Below are 10895 nucleotides of genomic sequence, written 5' to 3' on the forward strand. Positions count from 1 at the left end.
GCCGAAGCGACTTGTCGCTGAAAAGTCGCTTTTGATAAATTCAGCACCAATGCATTTTTCCATCTAAAATAGACTAGAATACATCATGTTCTAAAAAGCAAAAGTCGCAAAAAAGTTGCACATATTTAGACTGCGACTTTCTGTGCAAAAAATTTAGACAGAAAAAAACAGTCTAAATCCTTTGATAAATCTCCCCCTATGCGTCTGAGAAGAGATTTAAAATAATGATTTAACAAATTTCGGATCAATCATTCTACTGTCTGAAAGTTAAAGGGGTTATCCAATAAAGTGCCATACAGTAATAGAAATGCTCACCAAGGATCTGTGCTTGTGTTGGTGGTAAATGGCCATGTCCTGTGTTCCCCATCATTCTGCTGGCTTGTTTTTGTGAACTGTCTACTTACTGTTTCTGTGGCTTTCCTCAAGCTACAATCTTCAGGATTTAATTTCTCTCACACATTGGTCGCCCCACTCACTGCAGCACAGCACAACCTGACACACAAGCTGTAAATCTGTATGATAATAAATGCACGCACATGTGCGTCGCTAATATGATCAGGGGGCTGGTTTCACACACAACAAATGAAAGAGCCAAACCACTTTCAGCTCCTGACTTGTGATGTATTGTCTTGGGCCACACATCAAGCTTGGAAAAGGTCCAAGAAAGCACTCATTTTGTAGGCTGCAGAAAATAAACTACCAGGGAAAATAAAGACAAAAAAATTAATTTAATTCCGGCCACCAAACATAAGTAGGCACAGTATGTAAGTAACTAGACTAACTTTGCTGCCCTGTCTCACATTCAAAGAACCAAAAATCCCAGAATACCCCTTTAAGGCTTAGTTTCTAAAAACGCTACAGCCAAATGTTAGCTGCAATTCAGTAGGGAATTGCAAAATGCTATATCCACTTTTTTTTTATTTTTTATTTTTTTTCGGTTTGATGATTTTTTACTCTGGCATTTTTCTGCCTTTTTGGGCTCAGTGCAAGTTTTTCAAAAACACCAGTATGCTGATACTATGGCATTTTTCCAGCAAAATCTTGGCGCTTTTCTCCCATAGAAGTCTATAGGAGTAAAAATGCCATGTGGGTTTTGCACTGGCATTTTTTTTTTTGTACTTAATAGTCTGAAAAAGGGATGCACATAGGCATCATATGATCATTTTATTGGTACTTTGAAGAAAACAAAAGTGGAAACTTAGTCTTAAGGAAATTTTCCACTAAGCAAGGCTGGTAAGGTCAGATGTGTTGCACATGCATAATGTACAGTAAATCAGTAGAAATGTGTTGTTCTAAGAAAAATCACTTACATCACTGTATTGTGTAGATTTGATCATTTCCCAGTTATTTTTTGAACTATGGCTGTTCTGTGGGATGTATAGAAGTGCACACTCTTCCCCACAAACTTTCTTGCTTGCACGTACAATAGAGGCTATCAATATTTCTGGGACTGCAATTAGACTAAGCAGGAATCAAGTCCTGCAGGAACGTATTTTCTTTTCCACAGCAGGAACACCATTCCCTTTAGTTGGAGTCCTGTAGGACTAGCCATTATGTGGAAGAGTTCCCACACTTTTAGTTCCCACACTTATGGAAAGTTCCCACACCTTACAGTAGTAGATTCCATAAGGTGGATGCAACAAAGAGAAACAGGTTTTCAATACAAAGTAGATACAAGTGTATATATCTTTCAAACAGAGAAATGAGAACATTTGTACATTTGAATTGTCATATTGTTTCATTTCCCACTATGCATCAGGTTTAGACCCATTTATCCTAATGCAAAAATGTTTTTAGGGTCTATTCACAAGTCCAATATCCTGCACATATTTAATGCACATCACTTCATGCTGTGTCCAGTCAATTAGTTTACACTGAACTCTGCAACATTAAATCTGCAGCTTCAAATTCTGCACATTAAATATGTGCAGAATACTATATGTATGAATACTGTATGCATGAATACACCCTAAGGCTATGTTCACAGAATCGCTGTGCGGGATTTCAATACAGAATTCCGCACAGAGATTCTGTAGCAGCAATCTGCTACGACCAGAACGCTGCAATGTGCGAGTTGCCAGGTGCATGCGCAGTTTATGCGCAAACATCACAGCCACTCCCCCTGCTCCCTGAGCTAGGCCGAGAGCAGCTGCAGTGTGAGTATACTGCATATGTGTGCAACGACTCGCACATCGCAGCATGTCTGCTCATAGTGGCGGATTGCCGCTATGAGCAGACACAGAGGAGACAGCACTGTAGGGTCCATTGTCACTGGATCCGTAGCGTCAAATACGCTGAAGATCTGTCCGTGTGAATGAGCCCTTAGGGTCTATTCACACGTACAGTATCCTGTGTATATTTGATCAGGATTTGATGCTGTGTTCAGTCATTTGGTTTACATTAAAATCTGGATCATAAAATCTGCAGCTTTAAAGGGGTACTTCAGTGAAAAACTTTTTTTTTTTTTATTCAACTGGTGCCAGAAAGTTAAACAGATTTGTAAATTACTTGTATTCAAAAATCTTAATCCTTCCTGTACTTATTAGCTGCTGAATACTACAATGGAAATGATTTTCCGTTTGAAACACAGTGCTCTTTAGGAACTGTCCAGAGTAGGAGAAAATCCCCATAGCAAACATATGCTGCTCTGGACAGTTCCTAAAATGGACAGAGATGTCAGCAGAGAGCACTGTGCTCGTGATGTCATCAGTGTTCCAAAAAGAAAAGAATTTCCGCTGTAGTATTCAGCAGCTAATAAGTACTGGAAGGAGAAAGATTTTTTAATAGAAGTAATTTACAAATCTGTTTAACTTTCTGGCACCAGTTAACTAAAAAAAAAAAAAAAGTTTTCTACCGGAGTACCCCTTTAAATCCTGTGCATCAAATATGCACAGGATACTGTGCATGTGAATACACCCTTAATATACAAGTGAATATTTTAAACAACTACCAACCTAGAAACTTTTTGTTTCTTTTACTACAGAAATGCATGAGCTGGAAGTTCAAGATGTATGACATTCATTTACAGATGTACAAATTGCTTTGACAATCTGGTCTTTGATCCACCCTGAGGGTGCGTTCACACGTGCACATTTTCTGCTGCAGATCTGCTCTGGCAGATTTTGTTGCCCATTAAAGTCAATGGGTACCAAAATCTGCAGCAGCAAAACTGTGGCAGATCTGCAGCAAAAAAAATGCATGTGTGAACGTACCCTTAGGGTACATACAGACAAGCAGATCCACAGCGTATTTTACGCTGAAGATCTGCTGCTGAAGGACCCATACAGGGTGCCTTTAGATGTGCCTGCTCAGAGGGGCAATATACGCCGCTACGAGCAGACACATTGCTGCGATGTGTGAGTTGTCGAACATGCGTGGTGTACTCGCACACATCACGACCACTCCCCCTTTCTCCCTGAGCTAGGCCGAGAGCAGCCACGATGTGCAAGTATACTGCGCATGCGTGCGGTGACTCGCACATCTCAGTGTGTCTGCTCCTAGCGGCGGATTGCCGCTATGAGCAGACACAGAGGAGACAGCACTGTAGGGTCCATTGTCACTGGATCCGTAGCGTCAAATACGCTGAAGATCTGTCCGTGTGAATGAGCCCTTAGGGTCTATTCACACGTACAGTATCCTGTGTATATTTGATCAGGATTTGATGCTGTGTTCAGTCATTTGGTTTACATTAAAATCTGGATCATAAAATCTGCAGCTTTAAAGGGGTACTTCAGTGAAAAACTTTTTTTTTTTATTCAACTGGTGCTAGAAAGTTAAACAGATTTGTAAATTACTTGTATTCAAAAATCTTAATCCTTCCTGTACTTATTAGCTGCTGAATACTACAATGGAAATGATTTTCCGTTTGAAACACAGTGCTCTTTAGGAACTGTCCAGAGTAGGAGAAAATCCCCATAGCAAACATATGCTGCTCTGGACAGTTCCTAAAATGGACAGAGATGTCAGCAGAGAGCACTATGCTCGTGATGTCATCAGTGTTCCAAAAAGAAAAGAATTTCCGCTGTAGTATTCAGCAGCTAATAAGTACTGGAAGGAGAAAGATTTTTTAATAGAAGTAATTTACAAATCTGTTTAACTTTCTGGCACCAGTTAACTAAAAAAAAAAAAAAAAGTTTTCTACCGGAGTACCCCTTTAAATCCTGTGCATCAAATATGCACAGGATACTGTGCATGTGAATACACCCTTAATATACAAGTGAATATTTTAAACAACTACCAACCTAGAAACTTTTTGTTTCTTTTACTACAGAAATGCATGAGCTGGAAGTTCAAGATGTATGACATCCATTTACAGATGTACAAATTGCTTTGACAATCTGGTCTTTGATCCACCCTGAGGGTGCATTCACACGTGCACATTTTCTGCTGCAGATCTGCTCTGGCAGATTTTGTTGCCCATTAAAGTCAATGGGTACCAAAATCTGCAGCAGCAAAACTGTGGCAGATCTGCAGCAAAAAAAATGCATGTGTGAACGTACCCTTAGGGTACATACAGACAAGCAGATCCACAGCGTATTTTACGCTGAAGATCTGCTGCTGAAGGACCCCTACAGGGTGCCTTTAGATGTGCCTGCTCAGAGGGGCAATATACGCCGCTACGAGCAGACACATTGCTGCGATGTGCGAGTTGTCAAACATGCGTGGTGTACTCGCACACATCATGGCCACTGCCCCTTTCTCCCTGAGCTAGGCCGAGAGCAGCCACGATATGCAAGTATACTGCGCATGCGTGCGGTGACTCGCACATCTCAGTGTGTCTGCTCCTAGCGGCGGATTGCCACTCCGAGCAGGCACCTGTTAAGGCAGCAAACAACGGTCCTTAAGCGGCAGATCCGCAGCTTAATACCTGCTGGGGATCCGCTCGTGTGAACGTACCCTAAGGGTCAGTTCACATGTGCGTATTTTCTGCTGCAGATCTGCTGCCTGTTTGCTGTAGTGGGTTTTGCTAATCATCGAAGTCAATAGGCAGCAAAATCTGCAGCAGCTCTGCAGTAAAAATATGCACGTGTGAACGCACCCTAAACTTTATATAACAATTAATAACAGCCTTTCTTGCAGCGACAACAAGTCTGACTATGACGGTGCAGGTGAGAACCAGGAAATAACTGGTTGATGTATCATTCACCACCATCAATGAGAGTATACATGGCTCAGCGTCCCGCTATTCCTACTGCCAGCATCATTGTACATAATCAGGATGATTAGACGATGAAGAGGTGATTATGTTTTACAGAATTATCGCTCATTTAGCTGTCCTGTCGGGCTGTTCTGAGATAGAATAGATATCATGGCTTGTGTCCAGTCTTAATTGCAGATTTTTGCTATATTATGTTTTATATTGAGCACCTGTCTTTGGTTCTGCACGGTGCTCCGGGCTGGTATGTTTACTTTGCCCAGGTGGGCTGTACTGATGCCAGATGATGTTTTCTGAAAGGACTATGCAACCAATAGGACCAGATGCTCTATACACTACTCTTATTGTATCGGTTACACTTTAACCCTTACCCCTGGATGAATCTTGTGCATTTTTTTTTGTTTTTTTGTTTTTTCATTGCCGCATTCCAAGTGCTGTAACTTTATGTTTTCATCAGCATGGCCATACGAGAGCTTGTTTTTACAGAATAAGTTGTACTTTTTCAAGTGTAAGCTGATCAACCTTTGACTTACTAAAGTTCAGAGTTTTTGTGGCTCCTCAGAACACCCTATTAAAGGAAAAGTTATAATGTATTAGATTATGGTCACTAATTCCTAGGGCCCTCAACCTGCCAATGGCTAAGTTTCCACTTGGTTTTTTTTCTGGCAGTTTTTGGATATCTGCCACTGCAGTTTTTGAGCCAAAGCCAGAAGCGTATTGAAAAGGAATAGGACATATAAAGGAAGAACTTACACTTCTCCTCCCTTATGGATCCACTTCTGACTCTGGCTCAAAAACTGCAGTGGCAGCATTCCAAAAACTGCCAGAAAAAAACCAGTGGAAACTTAGCCTATTAGTTACTTTGTTAGATTTGTGAGTTAAAGGGGTACGCCACCGAAAAACATCTTATCCCCTATCCAAAGGGTAGGTGACAAGATGTCTAATCGTAGGGGTACCGCCGCTTGGGACTGGCGACTACAGCCACCACTCCCCCTCCATTCATGTCTATGGGAGTAGGCATGACGGCTACGCACTAGCTGTCACCCCCCCTCTCCCATGGACATGAATGCAGAAGGCGTGGCTTGACATCACAAATGCGGAAGCTCCAAGCTTCCGTGTTCTGGATGCTTCTGCTGCCGGCCCCCTGTCCTTTGGATAGGAGATAGGATGTTTTAAGGCGTAGCACCCTTTTAAGATTTAAGAGGTTACCAATAAATAGAAAAACAGCGCAACACTGTTGTGTGTGACATTGCAGCTCAGAACGATTGAAGTGAATAGAGCCAATTTGTAATTCCACACACAACCTGTTGATCAAACAGTTTTAAAGCCTTATCATTACAATGAACAACATAATGGCAATACTTGATGTAAAAAACTAACAGGAAAAATGACATGCAGTTCTAGCAGTAGCAGTGGTCACAGTAAAAGAATGTACATATGTGTCCTCACTAATATTATCTCTAATTTAGTTAAAGGGGTACTCCGGTGCTAAGACATCTTATCCCCTATCCAAATGATAGGGGATAAGATGCCTGATCGCAGGGGTACCGCCGCTGGGGACCCCCGTGATCTTGCACGCCGCACCCCGTTAGAATCAGTCCCCGGAGCTGGTTCGCTCCTTGTCAGATTACTGGCGATCACCGGGAAGGAGCATTGTGATGTCACACAGGGGCGGAGCCGTGACGTCACAACGTTCTTTCCCCGTGATCGCCAGTAGTCAGACCCGGAGCAAACACGCTCCAGGGACTGATTCTAACGGGGTGCTGCATGCAAGATCATGGGGGTCCCCAGCGGTGGGACCCCCGCGATCAGGCATATTATCCCCTATCCTTTGGATAGGGGATAAGATGTCTTAGCGCCGGCGTACCCCTTTAAGGATTTCAATTTCTTATGAAGCAATTCCTTACAATATCAGGGCATACTATCAGAACACTCAAAAAGCTCCATTTACATAAGAATTTAAATCAACATGTAGACATAAATACAATGTATTAGGAAAGTATTCAGAGCCTTTCATTTTTGCGCATTTTATTATGATTTGACCTTGTGCTAAATTTAACAAAATGTTTGTTTTCTCCCATCATTCTGAAATCATTATTTGTAAAAATATATGGGGAGAAAAATAATAAAATACTGATGAGGGTTTGCTATAAGTCGCCAAATATCATAGAAGCAGCAGAGAATCTATTATTGATAAGGCAGCAATAGATAAGGCAGCAATGTGTGTTATTATAGGGAACTTTATCCCATTATAAACTCGGAAACTGAGTCCTATGGATCTCACAAAATAAACCATTTTTTTGTCTATAGCTTAAGATAGTTATTTGTCTCTAATGGTGCAGCACCAGAGAGGGTGCCCTACTGGGCATAAAGGGGTTATTCAGGAATAGAAAAACAGAGTTACCTTCTTCTATATACAGTCCCGCACCTGTCCTCAGGTTGTGTATGGAATTACAACTTGGCTCCATTCACTTCAGTGGAACTGAGCGACAATACCCCACACAACCTGAGGACAAGTGTGGTGCTGTTTTTAGAAGAGATCAGCTTTGTTTTTCTTATAACCTCTTTAATATTAACTCACATTAGTTTTGTGGTTCTGAGGAGCCACAACAACTCTGAACTTCAGAAAGACAAAGGTTGATCAGGTTAGAGAAGCACTTAACATTATAGATTAGAATTATGTGCAGAGAATAAATTAAATTCTCACTGTGAGTAGTACATACATTATGGTAATTAGGCAGGGTTCACATATATCATGCGTCCGGCATAGTTTTCCTCTGGCCTTTACCGGAGGGAAATTGAGGCTAGAACTTATCCCATTCATTTTAATGGGACAGTTCACAATCATCCAGCTTTCCAGAAACAATGGATGCCGGATGCTAGACAACTGATGAAAACTATGCCGGATGCCGGACAAACCCAGCCTAAAAGGGTCAGGAACAGAAGAAATCCAATGTGGTTGAATAAAGATGTCACCTGTGTAACTCAGGAAGAAGTTCAGTGCCACCTAAGATCAAAATAGATAAATCACCATTCAGATAATAGGGCAGACAGTATAGGATTGATGGATTATAGGACATTTAGAGGCCATATATATGGAACTGCTTGGACACGTGTTTGTTTGATGGTTTGGGTCTGCACTTGCATACAAATTACTTGGGCCCCCAGTATCAAGGCCTTGTGTGGCGCCAATGAGCGAATGGGGCCTGGACACAATGAGACCACTGTAACCCTTATACTTATGTTACTGCTTTGTGTTATGAATATTTAGCACAACTATATTCTGGTTTATCCTTAGTTAATTTTGAAACCACTTTACAATTTGATCAGGTTTCTATGTCACAAAGAAAGCCCTGATTATATTACAGTAATGGTTTTTTCACCTATTACTGTAATTATAACAACCGCTCTCATATCCATGAAAATTACTGATGAAAGAAAATCTTAGCTCTTATCATCCAGTTACTTATGTAAAATTGTTGTACCCAGTTTTGTGTTATATAATGTTTAACATTTGCCACCTGTGCCTTCTTGATTTACATATATTATGGATGGCACCCGGCGGTAGGCATTTCTGAGTGTAATTGCCATCTGTGTTGACCCTTACATGTCTTCTGTCTAAAAAAAATGAAACCCACAATAATGAACATAAGAAGGTATGCAGGGAATTTGCCTTAGACCACACATTCAGATAGAGCATTGCTTTCCGATTATATGGACTTTTTATTAACAGTTAAAATTATTGTTTTGGTTTTAATTCTATTATTATTTCTTTTTTTCTGTAGTACAGTTTTAAATACTTCTCTGGATTTGAGAAAGCCTGGGGGTCTATTCACACGGCAGAATTTCAGCTTGCGGAATTCAGCCTCAAATTAAAGCCCATAGACTTCTATGGGATTCCGCACTTCCATTCACACTTTAGAATTTTCGCTTGCCGAATAGTGTTGAGCGGCATAGGCCATATTCGAATTCACGAATATTCGTAATATTCTCGTTGTATTTTCGCATATTTGAATATTCGCATTGTGCGAAAATAAACATATGCGAAAATGCGCATATGCGAAAATTAGCATATGTAAATTTTCGTATATGCGAAAATTCGCGCACCGGTCTCACACAGTAGTATTAGAGCCTTCTTTACACCACACAAGCTGGAAGCAGAGAGGGATGATCACTGTGATGTGTACTGTGAAAAAAAAATAAAATAAAAAAAATAAAAAAAACGAATATTCGTAATTGCGAATATATAGCGCTATACTCGCGAATATTCGCGAATTCGCGAATATGCGATATTCGCGAATAAAATTTGAATTGCGAATATTCGCGAGCAACACTATTGCCGAATTCCGCTAGCGGAATAGACCGTGTGAATAGACCTTTTGGGTGGTACTTATCAAATGACATTTTTTTTTTAGACAGGCAAAATTGGCAAACAACCGCACAATAGTTTGTTAGCTGCAAATGTTGTGGAATTATTTGCCATTTTGGTTATCAGGGCGGGGGATGAATAGGGAGGGGGGTTAATTATTATTAATTCTTTTTTTTTTTTTAATGACAGGTACTCTATAAGGCTTCCAATTTCCAATTCAACACAATATCAGGACATGCTATCAGGGCACTCAAAAGGCTCAATTTACATAAGAATTACTAAGGATTCACATGTAGACAAACACTGCAAATTCAATGTATTACGGAAGTATCCAGACTCTTACTTTTTCACATTTTATGTTGCAGCCTTGTGCTAAAAGCAGCAAAATTTAAGTTTTCTCCCATCATTCTGCACTTAATCCCCCATCATGGAAATGTTAAAACAGAATTTTAAAATGTTTTGCAAATTTAATAAAAAGACAAAAATGAAATATTGCATTGAACTGAGTATTTGGAACCTTTAGTCTGAAGCCCCTTTAGCAGTGATTAAAGCCTCCAGTCTTTTTGGATATGATACCACAAAGTTTCATGTCTAGATTTGGGAATGTTCTTCCATTCTTCTTTGCTGATCCTCTCAGGCTCTGTTAGGTTGGATGCGGACCGTTGGTGGAAGCCATTTTACGTTCTGTCCAGAGATGTTTCGATTGGTTCAAGTCAGGGCTCTGGCTTGGCCACTAAAGGACATTCATAGAGTTATTTCTAAATTGTCGAAGTCAGTGTAGGTGCATTGATGTTATACATATGTTTACATGGTGCAGTTGGAGTGAACAAGTACCATATTTATTAAATGGTGCAGGGTAGAGATGAGCGAACTTACAGTAAATTCAATTCGTCACAAACTTCTCGGCTCGGCAGTTGATGACTTATCCTGCGTAAATTAGTTCAGCCTTCAGGAGCTCTCGTGGGCTGGAAAAGGTGGATACAGTGGAGACTCTTTCCTAGGAATGTATCCACCTTTTCCAGCCCACCGGAGCACCAGAAGGCTGAACTAATTTACGCAGGATAAGTTATCAACTGCCGAGCCGAGGAGTTCGTGACGAATCAAATTTACTGTAAGTTCGCTCATCTCTAGTGCAGGGCTTGTGATAAATATGGGGCTAGTACACATTTTTGTGAAATTTCACTTCAGAACACCACTTTGTATGACCCTCTTCTCTGCGACCTTTGTGCAGCTTTATTTTTATTTTTTTACCCCTGAGACTGTTGTGTGACTTTTTGAAACTGCAGCCAGTTCTGGGCTGGTGTATGTTTGTGGTGTATTTGAGGCCTGTGAGACAAATTGGTGACCTTTTTTTTTTTTTTTTTTTTTTTT

The sequence above is a fragment of the Hyla sarda genome, chromosome 5 (assembly GCF_029499605.1).
Source record: "Hyla sarda isolate aHylSar1 chromosome 5, aHylSar1.hap1, whole genome shotgun sequence".
Lineage (NCBI taxonomy): Eukaryota > Metazoa > Chordata > Amphibia > Anura > Hylidae > Hyla > Hyla sarda.